The 22,411-nt window shown below is 44.8% G+C and overlaps 1 protein-coding gene and 1 long non-coding RNA gene across 3 annotated transcripts in view; one reads left to right on the top strand and one right to left on the bottom strand.

Moving 5' to 3' along the window:
• The window catches only part of GNB4 (G protein subunit beta 4), a 46,132-nt gene extending 29,481 nt beyond the window's left edge, over positions 1-16,651 (bottom strand). The window contains exon 1 of one of the 2 annotated variants that reach the window (XM_081008268.1): positions 16,323-16,651. The gene's annotated coding sequence lies outside the window, so the exon portion shown is untranslated. Of the gene's footprint in view, positions 1-9,520; positions 9,643-16,322 lie in introns of those variants that run through there. The other variant, XM_081008269.1, reaches the window with a different exon arrangement.
• LOC308478570 lies at positions 9,642-14,835 on the top strand. Its single transcript, XR_013987164.1, has 3 exons — positions 9,642-10,570; positions 11,083-11,248; positions 14,572-14,835. It is a non-coding gene; the product is annotated as an uncharacterized lncRNA (long non-coding RNA).
• Positions 16,652-22,411: the final 5,760 nt, after the last annotated feature.

The raw sequence follows: 22,411 nt of genomic DNA, 5'->3' as shown, positions 1-22,411 counted from the left end.
TCCGGGTTAGCGGAGCTCATGACCTGAAGGTGCCACTGTAAAGCGCAGACATGCAGTACATTTTGACAAACAACACTTCTTCCATTGTGGCTTCCTTAGAGAGCAATGCTCATTTTTCAAGGCTCAGATTAGTCTTAAAGTGTATGAAGTCCAAACAACTGAAAAAATAAAAAGCTCCAGAGAGCTAAAACTACACTGCTGTCCTGGCCTTAGAACACTCCAACAGCAGAAACTCCAAACAAAGCAAGATTCTCTTCCATGGAAAAGCACCTAAGATCAAGCTGTTCAAATGTGTACACTCGCATGTGTACATCAACAAGCACTGCCACCATCAAACTTCCTTTCAATTTAACTGGCACAATTCCAACTAAAATTAATCTAAGTACACTAGGACTTTTCTTATATTCTTATTTTCTAACCCTGTAAACAGTCCATGATAATTAACCCTCATATTATTATTGTTGAGGAGGAAAGATACGTGGATTGCTTCTTCTTTTTTTAGCCAAGTTCATAACAAAGACATGCTGTGAACCAGACGTTTTCTAATACACAGCTGTCTCTTGAGCCACAAAGTTACACTGAAAATCACATTGGCATATGATAACCATGCATTTTCACAAGCATACGTTTTTACAAACATACTTAATACTTGGCACCTTCGTAATAAAAACATGAGACCATATGTCACATTAGATGCCATTCAGAAACAATTTCAACTCCTTTAAAATGAATTGGCAACAACACGTAAGCTTTTCCCCCATCTCTGCCAATTACATTATACAGTACCATACTAATTTAACTAACCCATACATTGTTTCATAACATCCCTTACTGGAGACCGGTTCCAGTATTTGAATATTCATTTATCTCTTTTCTTCTCTCATTTTCAGTCCATTCCCACTGATAAATTGAGCCCTGCTGTACCATAAACTGATTGGCAGGTAGCCACGGCAGAGCTACTGTACATAAATCTTCCCAATGAACCATGATTGCAGCAAACACTAAGAGATTTTTGCACCATTCCACAATATCTAATGGAGCGCTGTGATGAGCAGATGTTCCTTTTGTTATGCCTCTTTTGAAACTAGAGGGACCCTGCAGGAGCTTGTCTGGACACAGCAGGTCTGGCAAGAGGTTGAGTGTGGCAACACCAGGCAGCAAAAGACTCAACCAGCTGAAGCCAAATATGTAACATGGGCTTATGAAGTGTGAGATAGATCTGGGAAGAGGAAGGGGGAAATCACATGCAATTAAAAACAACCCGTAATGAAAAAATATGTACCTTCACCGCAGAAAATCTTTCCCAACTCAACTGATTTAAGCCGAATCAGTTTAAAAGAGTGGAAGTTTAGACAAGCATAATTAGGACTACGGCCAATTCCCGTTTCATTCATTAAACCCCATTTCAAAGCAACCATATTAAGGCAACTCTCAGTGATCACGTGATTCCTACAACGTTCCAACAGAAAACACCAGAACATACGGCTTCTTAAGGCATGGGTATTATTTTTTATGTAGAACCTTATAGCAAGCAATGGCACAAGAAGAGCCTACAAAGGAGGGGACTGGTACAGGAGCTGAAATTGTCTAATTTCAAGGCAAAGGCCAGAGGAGCCCCTTGTTGATTTCAGCAGCAAGCCCTGCTAAAGAAACCAACAACAGACTCCTCCAGACTTTGCATTGAGATTAGTCTACCTCTTCGCTAATTGTTCTCTTTGAAAGTTGAGCACTAGGTCAGGACACCGTAAGCATGGAGGGCAGGGAGAGGAAAGAGGACAGAGCTGTGTTGCTTATTACAGGCAGTAACTATTCAGTAGACGCCTCTGACAATTGTGCAGCCTTGTTATAGCACTAAAAGTGCATTTTGCTAGCAACAATATTATAGTTCTGGAAAAACAGTGGGATAACCCTGAAACTAAAGTGCTTATCTGAAAGATGTCTGGATCTTGTACAATAAACGAGCAACAACTATTCAACTTGTTGTGTAGTCTAGAAATGTTAAGGTATGCCCACAAAAAGATTTTAAAAAATAGTTACTAATCATGTCTCCCATGCAACAAAAAAGTCAAAATAAAACAAGCCAATTAGTAGTATACAGAGGTCATAGGAAAAGAAGGAAACCCTATCATTCTCACAAACAATGCAAAATAATGTTTCCAAGGACTACATCTCCATATTTCAATAACAATAAAAAAAGGAAATCTCACAACCTGCAGCTGGTAAGTTACTATGTTTTAGAATTTAGACAGTGGCACCTTTCTCCTCCATAAGGGGACGCGGGTGGCGCTGTGGTCTAAACCACTGAGCCTCTTCGGCTTGCCAATCAGAAGGCCAGCAGTTCAAATCTGTGCGACGGGGTGAGCTCCTGTTGCTCCGTTTCATCTTCTGCCAACCTAGCAGTTTGAAAGCATAACAGTGCAAGTAGATAAATAGGTATCGCTGAACTCTGGAACTCATCACGGCTCTCCCTGCACCAGTAGCAATTTAGTCATGCTGGTCACATGACCCAGAAAGCTGTCTGTGGACCAACACCGGCTCCCTTGGCCTGGAAAGCAAGATGAGCGCCATACCCCATAGTCACCTTTGGCTGGACTTAATCGTCCAGGGGTCCTTTACCTTTAACCCCTCCTCAATAATCTGATGGGGGAAAGAAGTCTCAGTCCACAAACTGCACACTTCCTTAAAGCTATCAACAATAGCATATCATGGACAAAGGGTCCCAAATCCATGAACTCGGGATTAGGCAGAAAGGACCAGATACCATGCACCACCATCATCCCACTGAGTGTCTAGATAACTACAAATCCTCTGCGTAAGCAAGGCTCATCCAACCTGTTCTCACTGACAAGACGTGTTAGCTTAAAAATCAGATAACTCACATCCACCACTCTCCTTAAAACATGTGCTATTCTGTTCTGAGTCAATATGGTTCCCATTCCCCTACCTATCCCCCGTTCTGGACCGTTCTTCACTTCCCAGTTCCTGCTCCTGTATTCCTTGGATAGGCAGCTATATCCTCAGCTTCACTCAACCCTATCTTTAGATCTCCCTTGAGTCGTCTCAACCCACTATGACTGTTTTACTCTTTCCTCCTCCTAGTTTTCCATGACTATGTCCTTGTCCTTTTCTTCTGGCTGTCGTCCCAGGACTCATCAATACACCCCTCAGTTGCAAAGCATGTTTTCCACTAAGGTCCTGGTCCTATAAAGAGAAAGAGGTTTATCCCTAAACAGGGGGGATTCCCACTAAGACATAAGCAGAAAAGATAAAATATAGGTAGTTTCATCTAAGAGAAATGAGTCCTTATTTGTACAGTACAGTGGTGCCTCGCAAGACGAAATTAATCCGTTCCGGGAGTGTCTTCGTCTAGCGGTTTTTTCGTCTTGCGAAGCAACCCTATTAGCGGCTTAGCGGATTAGCGCTATTAGCGGTTTAGCGGCTATTAAAGGCTTATCGGCTTAGTGGATTAGCTGCTAAAAGGCTATTAAAGGCTTAGCGGCTTAGATAAGGGGGGGGGAAAGAGGGGAAAAAATCTCAAGACTCGCAAGACATTTTCGTCTTGCGAAGCAAGCCCATAGGGAAATTCGTCCTGCGAAGCAACTCAAAAACAGAAAACCCTTTCGTCTAGCGGGTTTTCCGTCTTGCGAGGCATTCGTCTTGCGGGGCACCACTGTATATGGTACTCCCAGATCACTCACTGTATCAATAAGGACTCCTTTCACTTAGATAAAAGTATCTTAAGCCTTTTCAAATCCAGGACACACTTTTAACCAAAAAATGAATTTGGGGACCCATTTCTTAATCTTTTACAACGTATTTGCATGGTGGTTGTGCTTCTGTTGGAGCCACTTGCGATCAGACCATGACCCATTAACGGGTTCCAACCCACCAGTTGAAGAACAGTGTCTTAGATTAAATTACTTGTATTTAAGGCTTTCAGGTGGGTTCTCCCAAAATTCTGAATATAACAGTTGGTTACCTGGAACACCAGGTGATGGTGGCTGTTGCAGTGCATGGCTGCATGTCTATAATATTGAGGTTTCTGCCTTTTTTGTGTCTTTTCTTGTTTGTAACACTCAGCTGTCCTTTTTTATTCCTGCTTTAATTTGCAGGATGAATTTAAAATGTTTTGTTAGCTACCTTCATAGAACTAATAGATCCACATTTTAACTTAAAAAAAGTTGAAGTCAAGCAGACATGTGTCCTGATTAATGCCTACATAAGAGAGAGAGAGAGAGAGAGAGAGAGAGAGAGAGCGAGAGAGAGAGAGAGAGACACCCTGGGGCAAATAAGCTGAGCCAAGTTTCCTTAAGGAAGGGCAATATTAGTAAATATTTTGTACCAACATTTACTGATAAACAACAATCTGTAGCTTCAGAAAGCCTTCACAGAAACATTGCTCTGCTGTGACTCACCATGGATGTGACACGTTAGCACGTCTGGGATTGTTGTTCTCTGCATGTACCATCAGTGCAGCATTACAAATATATATTCAGTCCAAGCTGTAAAACGCAAACCTGTGTCTGCATATTTAACCACTTTGTCATTTCTAACCCCCAAACAAAAAATTTTCATTAAGCCATGACAGCACTAAGCATCAAACACAAAGGATGCTAAAACCATGAGTAAATCACTGGGAAATCATGGAACCGATTGCCCTTGCCTTACTACAAGGTAAAAGTGCAATGTCTTTAAAATGTTACTCATGTCACAATCCCACATATCTTAAAATATTAGCTTAGAAAACAACTAAATATACGAAGTAGAACTTTGCTCCAAATCAAGATATCTTATTACCTTTACTTTTTACATACAAATAGATGGAAATAAATGGAAACTTCTTCAAAGGCTTTAGCCACATGATCAAAATTTCAGAAAAGGGACAGGCACGGTGGGTAATCTACTTTGCATGGCTCAACAGGTATAGCTACTAACAATTATAATTTTGCTAAATGCTTCCTTTAGACTAAAATCTATACTATTGGCAACTCCCCACATAATCTCAATTCTCAAAGTGCTCCAGGTCACGAAGGTCAACTTCACACATGCTGAACTGAGATAATTCCCATGAACAGGGAAAATATGTGTGTTTGGGATCCATATGAAGACGCACTGCTGGGTGTAAAATTGACAAGTGGCTACTTGCAGTTTCAAGACTTTCAGTTTCTGAGCACCTACACATGCGCACATCATTTCAAGCCAAGATTCACATTAAGGTTCCAATGCGATATGCGGACAGTATTGCTCATCATCAGTGATGTCAGGGGTTTCTATTCAATAGGTTCAACATTTAGTCAGCCACATTCTGTTCTCATCCTGAAGCAAAGTACTTAACCCGAGGCACTATTTCTGGCTTACCAGAGTCTGTAACCTGAAGCGTCTGTAACCTGAAGCATATGTAACCCAAGGTACCACTGTATATCACATACAGGAATGCACGCAGACACACAAACACACCCTAGGATAAGCATCTCTTACAGCAAAGTGAAATTAATGGGGCTTTGATTCCACAATGGGGAATAAAGATAAACCTCTAACAAATAACCAACAGGTGTAGCGCTAGATTTATTCTAGTTCTGCTCCCCTTGGCTAGGTCAGTGTTAGAGAAGGATTCTTACTGCCAATCTGGTGGCTACACTAAATCCAGTGCTTTGCATAATTACCAGCAAGCTGCAGTTTCCCATTTCTTAAGTCCAACGGAACATGTGAAGAAATCCAGATATACGTATGCAAGGCCAACATTTTCAAGCCCTGACTATCGTTGCTCTCAGAACCTGGTGCAGAACAGATTCCTCTCTTCGAATGGTTGACAGGTAGTCACTGTAGACTACTCTTACAGGCGAAACTAACAAAGAGATTTTTACAACATAATAAAAAAAAAATGCTACGGCCATCAGAGGTCAGATAAATTTGTTTAGAAAAGGGGAAGCGGATCCAGGCTGTTAGTTGGCCTTTTCTCCTCCTCAGCATATTCTGAACTACAAGTAGGATGGTTCTGTACTTAAAGTTTTATCCTCATGTTCTTCACTATCAAGTTTTACATAAGAATCACCAAATCAGGGCAAAACTGATCCTTTATTTTCTGCCCAGCTGATCAGTGCAATATATATCACTCACAACTAGTATTATCAGATTATTATTATTATTATTTCTTTATTAAATTTCTATACCGCCCTTTATCAGGTTATCAGCATGCATGCATGTAAAGAGACGATTTAATTTACACCAAGTTCATGAACTCAAATGTGAGCGACTTTTCCTATGGCAGGAATGGTTAACCATTTCCCAACAGTTAATCCTTTTCAAACTGTGACACTAACGATGCAGCATGGATGGCTAAACTGATGCCAAAACTGATCTAAGCAGTAAGGTTTTGTGGCAGTCCAGGAAAGCATCAAGAGACTGTGGGCCATACTGCACTATAATGGATTCCTGCTTGCCTCTCCTGAATTGCCAGCTCACTAGACTAAAGGAAATAAACTACCCCAAGCAAAGGGAAAACACACCCATTCAGTACCGGGGTAATGGAGGTGGGAGTAAGGAAAGGAATCATACGTAGTTTCATTCATGCATGGACTATCTAATATTATGCACCAGGCACACTTAAGGAAAGTACTGGCTTCCCAAAGAAATTAGCTACTACAACACTGACATTTCAAAACCGATGTAAACACTAGAAACTTTGTACAATTTGTACTATTGCCCCATATGATGGCTTTGGATGATTTATAAAACCATGTGTTAGTCGTAACTCATCATTTGCTACCCTGTATATACTCTTAAATCTATTTAGCACAATACCAAGCCATTACTAAATGTGTATACTAATTTCCCTCTTAACCCACCAGAGATCATAGGATTTTGTGAGATACCATATCCAGGATTTGATATGTCAACACCCCATGCCTATCTATTCCTCATGCTGAGTAACATCCTTTATGCCATCAGCCAGTTTTACTGCAAGTAAAAGGCAGCTTGCAATTACCAACAATTACACCTTTTTATTATTTTTGTATTTATTAGTCTCTTTTCCACACACACACCCCAAAAATGAATCCCAAAGTAGCATATAAAAATTAATAGTAAAAACAAGTTTTAAACAAGCTAAAATACAGATGTAACATATACAGTGGTACCTTTGTTCTAGAACTTAATCTGTTCCGAGAGTCCATTCAATTCCCAAAACCGTTTGAAAATTAAGGCATGGCTTCCAATTAGCTGCAGGAGCTTCCTGCACTCAACTGAGAGCCACGTCGGATGTTCGGCTTCGGAAAAACGTTCGTAAACTGGAACACTCACTTCTGGGTTTGCGGCGTTCGGAAGACCGTTTGTTCGGGAGCCAAGCCATTAAGAGTACCAAGGTACCACTGTATATAAAAAATGATCCAATTTAACCTTTGCATCACAGATAGTGAGGGTGCCAGACACGCCTCCCTGGGGACAACATTCTATAAATGGGGAGCCACCACTGTGAAGGCCTGTTCTTGTGTTGCCACCCTTCTACCTCAGTCAGAGAGGACACAGGGAGAAGGGCCTCTGATGAAGAGCACAGGGTCCGGGTTGGTTCACATGACCTGACTTTCAACACCTTTTCTGCCTAGTAATCAGATGTCCTGTTTTGCAAAACTTTACACACCACCATCAACATATAAAGCAAGTCTTGTGAGAGATGTGTATTATCCCTCTCTCTTTTGCCTACACCTGCTAATCTCAGGGCCGTGGGTTTGAGCCCCACGTCAGGCAAAAGATTCCTGTTGAACTAGATTTCCCTTGTGGTCCCCTCCAACTCTACAATTCTATGATACTTTTACTCTATTAAAAAAAAAAGGTGAAAATTGCTTTTCTGCCTCCCACTAACATATGATGTACTTTTAATACACAAGTGTCATGGAACGGGCTTCCCTGCTTTTTGCAGTGATATGAGAAAACCAGAAGTTTTGACCAAGATAATCCCATTAGCCTTTTTAACATCGACTCTTCCACTCTCTTCTTCCCCATCTATCATCCAAGGATGCATGCTTAAAATCCTTTAGCTATCTTCTGAAACCCACTCTATCCACAGGTAACAAGTCTATAAACACTGGAAGAGAACATGGGAATCAAAAGACAGCAGTTACCCCAGATAGAATCTGAGCACAATCCCATAGATGAGGCATGAAAGTGGTTAAAGAATAGCAAAGCAGGTTATTTTATTTTCTTTTTTAACTCATCCTTTCCATATACACCCACACATGATTATGAATAAAATGAAGGTTCTAACCCATTCTTTAAATAAATAATAAATTGCTCACTCTGCTCACAAAAGTTGATAAGGCATCCAACAAAGGAATAAAAACAAAATGCTCTCAAAGAACACAATGTCTCAAAGCTGGGGGGGGGGGGGGGAGACTATTAACCTGTTCTGTATCAATGACGTGGTATTTTAGTAGAAGTTATCTTATAGCAACCAACACCGTAAGGCTAACCAACAACTCTTCCAGAACCATCGGGACAAGAGAGTTGCTCTCAGACCAACTACATCATACAAAGATAACCATAAGAGTGAATCCAGACCATTTGGAAGGCAGAATAGGCTCTTGCTTGGCACCAACATCCTAACCTTAATGTATGTTTTACTCAGATGTAAACCCCACTGCATTCAATGAGGCTTATGAAGCATTTACCACCCACCCTTTACACCTCACAACCACTCCGTAAGGTAAGGTTAAAGCAAGAGTGACAAGCCAGTTTCGCCACTGAATAACAACCTAAACCGCTCCAAGGCAAACTAGCCACTAATATTTCCACACGGGCACTTCAGCGCTGCAGAGCCCAGGTTCCAGAGGACTGAATGGGTTCGACTTCTGAGCAAACATGCACAGGGCGGGGCTGTAAGGCATGTAATGTGTGCAAGCTAGCAGGAAAGGACTGGGAAGCTGTAAAAAAAATAATAATGGAACAGCTCAGCTGGTAGAGCATGAGATCTCAGGGTTGTGGGTTCGAGCCCTAAGATGGGCAGAAGATTCCTGCCTCGCAGGGGGTTGGACTAGGTCAGACTTCCTCAACCTCGGCCCTCCAGATGTTTTTGGCCTACAACTCCCATGATCCCTAGAGAGCAGGACGAGTGGTCAGGGATGATGGGAGTTGTAGTCTCAAAAAACATCTGGAGGGCCGAGGTTGAGGAAGCCTGGACTAGATGACCCTCACAAGTCTATGAGCCCGTGTGGCCCTCCAGGCATTGCTGGGCGGCCCCAGGGGCTGATAGGAGTTGTAGTCCAGCAGTAACTGGAGGGCAGGTAACACAGGTTTCCCAATGCCCACCCCCCACCAGCCCTCAAGTATCCAGGGGCCTCCCTCTCCCCACAGCTTCTCCCACAGCGCTGGGGGGGGGGTCTCCTTCCTTCTCCCCCTACCCACCTCCAGCCCCAGACGCCAATCACTGAAAAGGGCGGGAAAGAGGCGAGCGCGCGGGAGGGGGGGCGTCTCGCCCTCACAGAGAAAACCCCGAAGCCGCGGAGGCAGACGGCCGCCGAACACCCACCTTCTTCTTTCCCCCGAGCGGGCGGAAGGAGACGGCGAAGGGACAAGAGAGCCGGGCCGAACGCCGAAAGCTTGAGCGGGACCGAGGGCGAGAGAAGGGGCGTGGCCAACGCGCTCCCGTCAGCCGCTCGCTCTTCCCCGGCCCCTTCGGACGGCCGAGCAGCCAATCAGGGCGCCGCCCGCGGCTATAAGTTTTCCAGGAGGCCACGCCCCGTTTCCTCCCTCCCCTCGCCCGCTTTTTTCCTTCCCCAATGTCTCGTCACGGCGATGCCCCTGTGGTAACCGCCCAAGTTTCCTTGTTCCGTTATCGGGAGGGCTTCCCTTCCACCAACACCACCCCCGCCACAGTTCTAAATGGACCAGCCCACACGCTGGCTTGAGCGGGGCAAGGAAAGGAAAAGGAGCGGGCAACTTCGGGGAAGAGGGGTGCGCCCTCTCTCCCTGCTACGAGCCCAGCAAACTCACACCCTCACATACGCGACTGTGGAGGGTTTTTTGTTAACTAGGGAGTCAGCCTCATTCACCTTCCCGGGGCTTGCTTCTGAGTAAACACGCAACAGTTGAAGCGTATTTTTTTTTAATGTATTTCCTCCAACAACCCTGTGAGGTAGGGTCACGTTTAGCTGTAAGCCGCCTCGAGCCCCCAGCAGTGGGAAAGGCGTGCTATAGTAACAACAACGACAAAGGGGCATTGAGGGGCAATGACTGCCCCCCCCAAAGTCTTCCCCCCCAAAGCATTTTCATGGCCAAGTGGGGATATGAACTCCGGTCTCCCCAAATCCTAGTCCCAACGCTAACCAGTACACCATCTGTTTTCCAGCCCAACCTAAAAGCACACCATATGCACGGTTTGCAAGAAGGGTGAATAAGAAAAGCCCGGCTGGATCAGACCGAAGCAAAGGTCTTTTTATTCCAGTGTCCGGTTCCCCCATTGTGGCTGACTCGTAGCTGTTAACCTTCCCTTTTTTTTGCAGGAAATTCCCTTATTCCAGCGCTGTTTCCCGCTGCTATCCTGGATTGTTAGATATCCCATAGACTGTCCCAGGGTCAGGTAAGGCTGCTGATCCCTTATTTTCGAGTCTGCTGATCCCTTATTTTCAAATCTGAAAGTTGACAGCTATGGGCTGACTAGATGGCCACAAGCTGGGCAGGATGGCAGGGCCAGCCCAGCCATTAGGCATATTGAGGTTACCGCCTCGGGCAGCGGGATCTACAGGGGCAGCAGATCCCAGTGTAGATCTTTACATTTCCGAGCACAATTCAAAGTGTTGGTGCTGAACTTTAAAGCCCTAAACGGCCTCTGCCCAGTATACCTGAAGGAGCGTCTCCACCCCCATCGTTCTGCCCGGACACTGAGGTCCAGCTCCGAGGGCCTTCTGGCGGTTCCCTTCCTGCGAGAAGCCAAGTTAATGTTTAATAGACTACTGTATTTTAATATTTTGTTGGAAGCCGCCCAGAGTGGCGGGGTATAAATTAATAATAATAATAATAATAATAATAATAATAATACTTTCTCCCCTGGTTCCCGATGTATATCTTCATTCACCCCTTCTTCCTTTGCAGGGGATGAGCGACATTTTGTGGTTCGCCTCAGAGGCTAAAATGTCTTGGGCTAGCCCCACAGGATGGAAATATCCCTTTCCTGTGACTGCTTCCCTCCTTCCCACAATTGGTATACAGAGCTACGCAGCTTCAGAATTTGATTCTATGCCTCCTTCCTTACGGGAGAGTAAGTGTCACTTAAGTCACTGGGTCTTACTTCTGAGAACAGCTACATCATTTGCAACACAATCCTATATGTTCAATGGGGATTCCTCCCATTGCACAGGTTTGCAGCCTTGGTAGATAAAACACTTCGATTGATGTGCTCTTGACCTCCCCCCATGGGCGTAGCCAAGACTTTTGTTAGGGGGGCAGAACCAACATGATTGCTCAGTTAAGTATTCCTATTGTTTGACTTGATCTGGAGGAGCAGCTGCCCCTCCCTGCCCCCCCCCCGACTACACCCATGCCTCCCGCCCCCCATTTATCTGGCAGCAAATGCATATACAGTTTTAAATATAGGTATTAAAATAATTGCTATCAGAGAAAAGGCATTCCCTCCCCATGTGGGAGAGAAATAGAAAGGCATCTGTTAAGATGATGTCTGCCAAGGTCCATTTATCTCTCAATAAATATTTCCTGGATACCTTACAGAAAAAAATATTTAAAAGACAGCATACTAATTAAAACCAACAATAAGAGAGAGCAAAAAAAAAACTTCATTACAACAGAGTCAGCATAAAACAATATACAGCCCAGACTTAAAGGGCAATTAAAAAAGCCCGAGTGAATAAAAATATCTTCATCTGGCACCAAAAAGACTGTAAAGAAAGCACCAGGCAAGCCTCTCTGGGGAGACTATTCCATCGTCCAGGTGCCACTACAGAAAAGGCCCCGTCTGTAATGGTCACTCAGTGTGCTTTTTTTCCTTTAGAACCTTTTAAATATGCAAAGATACTTTGTTTCATACATTTTGTCAACTAAAACTTACATAATTAACTGAGATTTATTTCTCTATGTTCCCCCATACCCAGGAGTAAGGTTGTAAACTCTTATTTGGGAATAAGCCACATTAAATTTAATAGGTTTTACTACTTATGAGTAGGTACAAGTACTGATATTTATTTCAGTACCTATGAAGCTGCTTTACAGAGATTAACCCTCCCTAGTACGCAGCATATAAAAAAATTATTCAAAATTATTCAATTATTCAAAACGTAAGTTACAAACCATAAAACCACCATATACGAAACATCTAAAAATATTTTTTCTTGTAAGCAAACATACATAGCACTAGACTCCCATGTACTTGAAATAAGCCTTCCTGAAATGAAATGGGTCTTACTTCTAAGTAAGCAAAACTAGGATTGGGTTCTGTACGGCATTTGAGCCGCATGTAAAATGTGGTCTTTGCATTGTGGATCTCTGAGTGCAGACGTGTTCAAAGAAGCCTACACATGTACAACACTGTGCACATAGTTTCCGCACGATATGCACAGAGGTGTACCAATGGGTATCCCACTTTGCAGAGATCTGCACTCAGTGCGTAGAGGCAGAGACTAGGGATGACGCAATGTCCAACATGGAGGATGGAGCCAGTAACAGCAGCAGTAAGCATATGCCCTAAGCCTGGAGCTACACATTAACAGGGTTGTAAGAGCATGCTGATGTTGAGTTCTGCAGAGCCCTCACTGGCCAGGCAGAAAGTCAGTTACAATCAACTACAGAGAAAACAATTCTTTAATCAAAAATCATTTACAGTGTAACCCAGCACATGTTTGCATTGGGAAAAGTTCCACTCTATTCAAGGGAATGCAGTCCCAGAAAGCACACATATAGCTAAGTTGTGTGTGTGTGTTTTCCAAATAATGGCTTGTGTCGGAAAAGACTTGAGAAACCCAGCTTCAAATCCACACCAAAGCTTTATTTATCCTCCTCCAAAGGGTTGTTGTGAGCATAAAGAGAGGGTTCGTGGATCAAACGAATCATAGAATCATAGAGTTGGAAGAGACCACAAGGGCCATCGAGTCCAACCCCCTGCCAAGCAGGAAACACCATCAGAGCACTCCTGACATATGGTTGTCAAGCCTCTGCTTAAAGACCTCCAAAGAAGGAGACTCCACCACACTCCTTGGCAGCAAATTCCAATGTCGAACAGCTCTTACTGTCAGGAAGTTCTTCCTAATGTTTAGGTGGAATCTTCTTTCTTGTAGTTTGGATCCATTGCTCCGTGTCCGCTTCTCTGGAGCAGCAGAAAACAACCTTTCTCCCTCCTCTATGTGACATCCTTTTATATATTTGAACATGGCTATCATATCACCCCTTAACCTCCTCTTCTCCAGGCTAAACATGCCCAGCTCCCTTAGCCGTTCCTCATAAGGCATCGTTTCCAGGCCTTTGACCATTTTGGTTGCCCTCCTCTGGACACGTTCCAGTTTGTCAGTGTCCTTCTTGAACTGTGGTGCCCAGAACTGGACACAGTACTCCAGGTGAGGTCTGACCAGAGCAGAATACCCTGCCCTGCCCTAAGCTCCTTAAAGGAAGAGCAGAATGAATGTAATATATAATAATTATGTAATGGAAATAATAGAATAGCTAAGAGAAGGTTAAATCACCAGAACTTCAAAGTAGTGTTAAAAAAAATGTTTCGGGTAAATCACAGCTAGGAGGAGGATTTTTATCAGGACTATAGCACATAAACTGCAAACTGCAATCCCACTCCTGATTCCCCCCTCCGCAAAAAGCCACTATTTACACATTTGTAAAGATGAAAGCAGCTGCAAATGCCGCATTTTAACATCACATGCAGTTTAGTCCCAATGCATGCAATATGTGAACATGGAGAATGTTCCTCCAAAGCACAGGGTTGCCTTTTCTATGGGAACTTTGTAAGAGAAAGAAAAGACGAGGATGAAGATTTACAAAATGTTTTTAAAGGGCTTCATGAGTGCTCCCACCATTCAGATTTGCAGCAGGGAATTACTCAGCTTCTAACGAAATAACAGAGCGAATAAATTTTTCCCTGCTAGAAAAAAAAAGGAGGCATTATTATCTCCTGAGACAAGCAGGTTAACCCCCTATGCGAAATGTGTTTTGATGTCCCACAACAACTGCCTAACAACACAAGAATTGCCTCCTAAGGCCTTGATCCCGTGTTCAAAGAAGCCCACGCATGTTCAACGCTATGCACATACGCTACATATGGCACAGCAATAAATCCAGCAGAAGATGTCCCCTCGCCTTTCCTATGCCTGTACAGTGCAAAAGACCGCGCAACGTTTTTTTTTTTACAGAAAATTTTCCAATAGAGAATTTAATAATTCCACCTCGCTTGCATTCTGTACTCACAGGAACCAACATGGTGGAAACTGTCTTTATCATGCTAGGAGAGACATGAGGTACTCATACAGCAGGGCACCTCTGCTGCAATGTACCTAGTTTGGTTGTAGTTTGGAGAACGGCACCATATTGTCTACGCATATCTCTGCATTTATTTATTTATTTATTTAGGTCTCCAGCATCTACAGGCAACAAGTCCCGTCTTCTTACCAGACGCAGTGTGCAAACTTCACCCCTCATCTTTGAAGGCTACGCACTGACATTTAAATTAAAACACACCAAGAACATTTTCGTACCTGTGCTGGGTTTTTTAAACTCTTGCAGCAGGGAATGGGGGAAATCTACAGCAAAAGAGGATTTCCAGGTATAATTTTCACTACAAACTAGAACAGCGTTCTCAACCCCATCCTTGCCAATAAATTGAAGAGATGCAACATCAGCTTACCTGAGACAAATGCCCCAATTCTAAAGCATCATTTTGAACTAAGCCCCTTTCCCATGTAAGTACTCGCTTCCCACACAGTGGTCACAATCCACAGCCTTGCACTGCATTCTAGCACCGCCACATCCACTGCACCTATCAAACGGACTGCTGGCTCTGGTGGTGCCTATCAGAGATAGGAGGAGGAAAGAGGATCCACATAACAGGGTGGCCACCCACTCGCAGACCTGACCCAGCCAAGATACTCGTTTGCAACAGCCCTTACGTGCGGCACCCGTTGGCGCATAAAGACCACATCCAGCAAAGGCAGCCAGTTGCCTTGAAGAAACCTGCAAAGATTGCCTTTTGCAGGGGTTTGAGTTCTTCAACGTTTAAAGATACAAGCGTAACGGGGTTTGAGATATGGGCATTGCCGCACAACAGCCTAGTTCACCAGAGGCATAAAACGGACTGAAAAAAGTAGCGTGCTTATCAACGCAACATTAGCAAGACACAGCAGAGAATACGTCAAAGGGTCAATAAGAACAGTGGCATTAATGGTCATTATTATTACTTGAATGCCTTTTGCCAGCTAAAAAGCTAAACCTAACAATTTCCTGGAGAATCAGGGCATGGATTCTAACCACTTGTTGTAGCAGGACGCACCAGCACACACAGTGGCAAAAGGGAGGCAATAAGCTCGTGTGAATGAATGAGCCTACGGTATTATTATTATTATTATTATTGTTGTTGTTGTTGTTGTTGTTGTTACAATGAGACATGCAAATTTGGCTGTGAATTTAAAGCCCCCTCCCCATTTTTAACCAGGAAATAATATGGGGGGGGGGAGAGTGAGAAGACACCAACAACATACAGTCTGGCCACAACCATTCATTGCGGCAGTGTGCCACTGTCACGCCCACATTTGTCTTCTGATCCGCCCCTGGGATTTCCGCGAAACCCGGGAGGTTGCAGAGAAAGTCCCGGGGTGGGAGGGAAATCATGGCTATCTGGGTGTGCCTTTAAAAAGCCGCCGCCGCCACCACCTCCTTGAGTAAGGAAGGCGCCTTTTTTTGCGCATTTGCAGTCAAAGAAGCCGCGCATCTCATGCACGCACGCTAACAAAAAGCAAAACGCGGGCTGGATCGATATTCGCATTATTAATGCAGGGGGTTCCCCGTGGGGAGGGGGGAAACACGACACACACGGAATTGTCTTTCTTTACAAATGGGCGTCGCCACACTTTTTTTGCAGCAGCCTGAGCAATGCCTGAGCCTTTTGTTAGCTAGGGAACGGATGCGAATAGCCGCTTGCCCCCTTAATCCGGAGTGAACCCGGACTTCGGTTCACCAGCCCCCGACTCCCGATGCAATGCACGCGATTGTTTCAGGCGACCCTGAGCAGCTGCTTTTTGCAGCCAGACAGCCTCTGCGATCGAGCGCGGTTCCAGCACCAATCAATCAATCAATCAATCCAATTATCGACAAGGTGATCTACTCACAAGACTTGGCGAATTTCCCTCCCTGTGCGTCGCCGTCTGCGCCTCTGCTGCGTTTTTTCCTTCTTCTTTTCTGCTTCTTTTGTTTTCCCGCTTTCCCTTTTCTTTCCGTTTAAGGCTCCACTCTGAATGTCACAAAATAAATGCGTCCATTGTGCGCTGCAACCACCCCGAAGCCTCGCTTGAACTGGAGCGGTTCCTCTCCCACTTCCCCCTTTCCTCGTGTGCTCATCCAACGTGATGGACAGTTGCTATGGTTTCGCATCTCTGACGTCAACGACATTAAAGAGAAAGAGCTTTCCTTTGCTGCCTGGGATAACTCCCACCAAGGAGCACAAAAAAAAGAGACAGACAGAAAGAGGATTTCTTGTGCAGTCGAGCCTGGCAGGGCGTAGTCCAGGAACCTCCCATTTCTTCCCACTGAGGCAGCTATCACTCAGTAATTACTGCAGAGATATTAGAATTATTAAGCCTTGCCAGGGATGCTTGCATACTGGGCTGGCACTACTATTAGGCTGACTGAGGCAGCCGGTTCAGGCAGCAAGGTGCTGGGGGGCAGGCAGCAAAGTGGTGGGTGATGTCGGCCAGCCCTGTGCCCCATAAGGCAGCCCGCCACCCTCTGGGGGGGTCGGAGTGGGGCAGCGTCTCCACCCCCATAGTGAACTTAAGAGTCAACAGCCAGTCTGGTCAGCTTCTGAGTGTGGAAAGGTTGTTGGAGGCAGGGAGAGAAAAAAATAATAATCATCTCCTTTGTCTCAGACAAGGAAAATGCCTTGGACGCACAAATATTAACATGTACTTAATGCAATAAAGTTTGTTTTTCAATATACATAGTATTGTGTTCAGAAGTGGTTCTATCTTAAAGGTAAAGGGACCCCTGACCGTTAGGTCCAGTCGCGGACAACTCTGGGGTTGCAGCGCTCATCTTGCTTTACTGGCCGAGGGAGCCGGCGTACAGCTTCCGGGTCATGTGGCCAGCATGACTAAGTCACTTCTGGCGAATCAGAGTAGCACACGGAAACACCGTTTACCTCCCCACCAGAGCGGTACCTATTTATCTACTTGCACTTTGGCGTGCTTTTGAACTGCTAGGTTGGCAGGAGCAGGGACCAAGCAACGGGAGCTCACCCCGTCGTGGGGATTCAAACTGCCGACCTTCTGATCGGCAGGCAAGCCCTAGGCTCTGTGGTTTAGACCACAGCGCCACCTGCATTCTATCTTAGTGTTATCTTATTATTTAATTTTGTGTATATAATTACATACTGAGTGACATTGCCAGCGGTGTGGTTTTTTTTTTTATTGCCCTGGCCTTTTTCATTGCCATAGCAGCAAAACAAACAAACAAACAAAGTGAATTAATTGATCCCCATGTAATTTACTGTCGGTTGATTGATGTCTGAATAGTTGTTGGTTTTTTTTAAGTAGCTTTATCACTAACTGAGTGAATTCAGTTTTCAGGATATGGAAACTAAATACTGTATATCAAATTGCCCGAAGATCACAGAGCAGTATAGAAATAAGAACAATTATAAAATACTTGGCAAACAGAAATCCAAGTTGATGCAAAATGTTGACCCATAGGACAGGCCTCTGACCCAGAGGGCTAACACGGTAAAAATGGGGAGGGGGGGTGAGGAACAGAATCCAGCCAGCTGTCTGGATCCTGACCTCCCTTAAACCTCACAAGCTATTTTGACAGCTAGGTGCAGCCACCCATTTGCCCAATTCCTGATATCATCTTCCTACCAGGACAATTATCTTTCCACAACGGCCAACATTGATGCCGAAATCCAGCATCGCCATAACTCTGCGAATGCAGCTTTCTCCTGATTGAAGTGTTTGAGGACTGGGACATTTGCAGGGAAACCAACATTCTTTTTTACAAAGCTATTGTACCGATGCACATAGAGCAACAGTACTACCAACCTTACCGTACGCTTGTGAAACATGGACCACTTATAAACGCCATCTCCAACTCCTTGAAAGATTCCATCAACGGTGTCTCCGAAATTTTTTACACATCACTTCGGAAGACAGGCAAACTAATGCCAGTGTACTGGAAGAAGCAAAGATCACCAGTGCCAAAGCAATGATTCTTGAACATCAACTTCATTGGACCGGTCATGTTGTACGGATGCCTGATTATCGTCTTCCAAAGCAACTACTCTATTCCGAACTTAAAAATGGAAAACTTAATGCTAGTGGTCAACAAAAGAGGTTTCTCAAGGCAAATCTTAATGGCAAATCTTAAAAAATGTAGTATAAACACCGACAATTGGGAAACACTGGCCTGCAAGCATTTCTATTGGAGAACAGTCTTTACCCAAGGTGTGATGGTCTCTGAAGACTCTTGAACCCAGAACGAAAGGGAGAAATGTCCTAAGAGGAAGGCTTTTTGGCAATCAACTCCTGCCTGGAAACCTGTGTCCCCACTGTGGAAGGACATGTGGATCCAGAATTGGCCTCCACAGTCACCCACGGACACACGGTTAAGACCGTTTTCATGGAAGACAATCTTAGTTGGCCACGAGTATTCACCAAATAAGAAGAAAAGAATCAGGTGAAGTGTTTTCCTTTGCCTGTGGGGTTCGAAATCAAACCCCCTAGGCACAGATGCAGGATTTTGGAAACGCTGGTGACTGGCGGCACCCGCAAATCTCACTTTGGACAAGGATCAGCTGCTCTGCTGGGGCGTTCCCAAGTTGGGATTTGGCACCGCAATCTAAATGCCACTGAATACAAACCCCACTTGAACAAGGAACAATCAGAAGTGCACTTTAAGCTTCCCGATTGTTCCTTGGCAGCCGCATAATTTACTCACCCAACATCAGGTGTGAGGCAGGTGGGTGTAGCTTTGAAGAAACCATTTCATGGGCCAAATTAGGACCCCTGCCGGGTCTAATTAGACCCAGGGGCCAAAGATCCCCCACTGCTGACCTAGAAAGTAGACAGAAGAGAAATGACAGAGGAAAACAGGGATGGAGGCTGCAGGTAGAACAGGTGAATAATTGATTATTACATTTCCTTAGGCTTAGTTAGGACGATGGTGGAATCAAGGGTGCTGTACCAAAGGCACCACAGAAGATCAGTATCCTTATCTTTCCTTATCTCGTCATCAGGCAACTATTTCTGGCTCCTTATTCCTCTCTTGTCCGCCTAGCCCTCTTGCTTCCCCAGGCTGAATGAACACAGGCACTGACACCCAAAACAAGAAGCGTGATTGTCACCAGAACGTCTCTGATTCAAAGAGGTCATTTGTTATTTGTTGCAGCTGCTGTTTATTCTGTTTCATCTGCTGTCTGGCCCATTAGCAATTAATACCTGTTTTAAAGAATAAGGAGCAACGTCTTTAAAAAAAAACAGCAACAGTTTTCTTCACAGCATTCCGTGACGAGAACAGATACGTTAAACAAATGACGCTCCATTTATTTTCCCTAATTATAATTTTTTATTTTTTAAAAAAAGAAAAAAAAGCAGAACTTGACAGACTCTGGTTATTATTAGAGTGGAAGAAAATAGATAAGCAATGTGATCTTATCACCAAGTTATAGCAGCCTGGAGAGGGATAGAACTGAGATCGAGGCTGAGATCAGTGTTATTCCAGCATAATTAATGCATATTCCTTCTGCAAATCTGTTTCCAAAAGCCACAGCTAGCATGGCCGATGGCTTTCGATTTGTTGAAAGGAATTGTCCAGTTTAATTTCCCTTCAAGAGTTACTTCTGCATGCTGCCGTGAGTTCCATGGTGGGAGTGCAGAATAAAAATACAGTGGTACCTCGGGTTAAGTACTTAATTTGTTCCGGAGGTCCGTTCTTAACCTGAAACTGTTCTTAACCTGAAGCACCACTTTAGCTAATGGGGCCTCCCACTGCTGCCGTGCCACCACCGTGCGATTTCTGTTCTCAACCTGAAGCAAAGTTCTTAACCTGAAGCACTATTTCTGGGTTAGCGGAGTCTGTAACCTGAAGCGTATGTAACCTGAAGCGTATGTAACCTGAGGTACCACTGTAATGTAACTTCTCAGTATAAACCAACTCTGCAGGGACCCAGTAGGAATAAAGATTGTCTCCACTACAGATCCCAGTCAGTAATGAAACCCTCTATCCCTGAAGGCATACCCTTATTACTATTGCTCTCTGTAGCTAATTCAACCCCATTTTGATGTGGGATAGGTAAGAAGGGGCAAATTGCAGCAGTCTTTGCTTTAATATGAGGGACGCATGTTGTTTTCGTGGGGGTCTGAACTGAGGCCAGCAAAAAGAATTCACACACATGGTAGAAGGTTTCAGTCAGCGAGTACACAGGTTGGCTACGTAAGCCTCTCTCAAACCAATTTCAATTCCCAGAACTCCTCTGCTTCCGGTAGGATTGTCACAGGAAAAGTATTCTCATTTCCTACTTGCAATTGCCTTTGGAATATCCCTCAGACTATTGCCAAATAAAACTTCTCCCTTCCCTTGCCTGAACTTTTTACAGCTCTCAGTATTAGGACCCCTCTAATTACAGTCCTGATTCACAGGCATCTAAAGGGGAGTATACATTTTATGGTCTATTTCTGTTATAGCTTATTATTTGTTAGGATTCAGGGTAGATGCACACTGTTCCTTCATATGCTCCCAGTAGATAACACATACATGTTCACAGAATATAGACCAGGGCAGTCCAACACACAGCCTGAGGGCCACAGGCGGCCCCCAATACCTTTTTTGGTGTCTCTCAGCAATATTTGATGTCCCTCCTGCCACAGCTTTCCCAAAGCCAAGAAAGTGAGGAGCTGGGCTTTGGGAAGGATGTGTGAGAGCTCTGACTGGGTCCTGTAGTCTTCCTCCCTCCTTCCCAAAGACTACTTAGCGCTTTTCCAGCTTTGGGGAAAAGATGAGAGGGCTCTAGGACCCTGCCAGAGCCTCACATCTCCTTCCCAAAGCCCAGCGCCTTGCTTACCAGCTTTGGGAAGGTAGTGTGAGGGGGGCATTAAATTTTGGGTGTCCCCCCCACTGCACATGGCAAGGCAGCGTGAGGCCCACAGGTTCCATGTCAAAGTACTCTTGTGGCCCGTTTTGTGCAAGGATTCCATTCCTCCTCCTCCCGCCCTCCATGCGCCGACAGAGTGCGCAGAAGCCCCCCAGAAGAGGACATTACAGGGGGCAGGTTTCTTCTGGGGTGGGGGGCCAGAAACTAAATTAATTAATAATAATAATAATAATAAATTTTATTTATATCCCGCCCTCCCCAGCCGAAGCCGGGCTCAGGGCGGCTAACAACAATAAAACAGTACAAAAGTACAGCATAAACAACAGTCTAAAATCATTCGTTATAAAATTAATTAATTCAAGCCACTGGCAACCATTGGGCCAGAGCTCCGCGAAGATTGCCGAGGGAGGGAGTCAGGCTGTGCCCTGGCCAAAGGCCTGGTGGAACAGCTCTGTCTTGCAGGCCCTGCGGAAAGATGTCAAGTCCCGCAGGGCCCTGGTCTCTTGTGACAGAATGTTCCACCAGATCGGAGCCACAGCCGAAAAAGCCCTGGCTCTAGTTGAGGCCAGCCTAACTTCTCTGGGGCCTGGGACCTTCAAGATGTTTTTATTCGAAGACCGTAAGTTTCTCTGTGGGGCATACCAGGAGAGGCGGTCCCGTAGGTACGAGGGTCCTAGGCCGTATAGGGCTTTAAAGGTTAAAACCAGCACCTTAAACCTGATCCTGTACTCCACCGGGAGCCAGTGCAGCTGGTATAGCACCGGGTGAATGTGATCTCGCAGCGAAGACCTCGTAAGGAGTCTCGCTGCAGCATTCTGCACCCGCTGGAGTTTCTGGGTCAGTCTCAGGGGCAGCCCCACGTAGAGCGAGTTACAATAATCCAGTCTGGAGGTGACCGTCGCATGGATCACAGTGGCTAGGTCAGGGCGAGAGAGGTAAGGAGCCAACTGCTTAGCTTGGCGGAGATGGAAAAATGCCGCCTTTGTTATAGCTGCAATCTGCGCCTCCATGGAAAGGGAGGTGTCGAAGATTACACCCAAACTCTTAACGGACGGTGCTGGCACTAATTGCGCCCCCGCAAGAGATGGGAGTTGCCCCCCCAATCCCATATCGCCCCGT

Source organism: Podarcis pityusensis (assembly GCF_964106645.2).
Source record: "Podarcis pityusensis genome assembly, chromosome: 5".
Taxonomy (NCBI): Eukaryota; Metazoa; Chordata; class Lepidosauria; order Squamata; family Lacertidae; genus Podarcis; species Podarcis pityusensis.
This window is presented reverse-complemented; position numbering and strand designations above follow the sequence as displayed.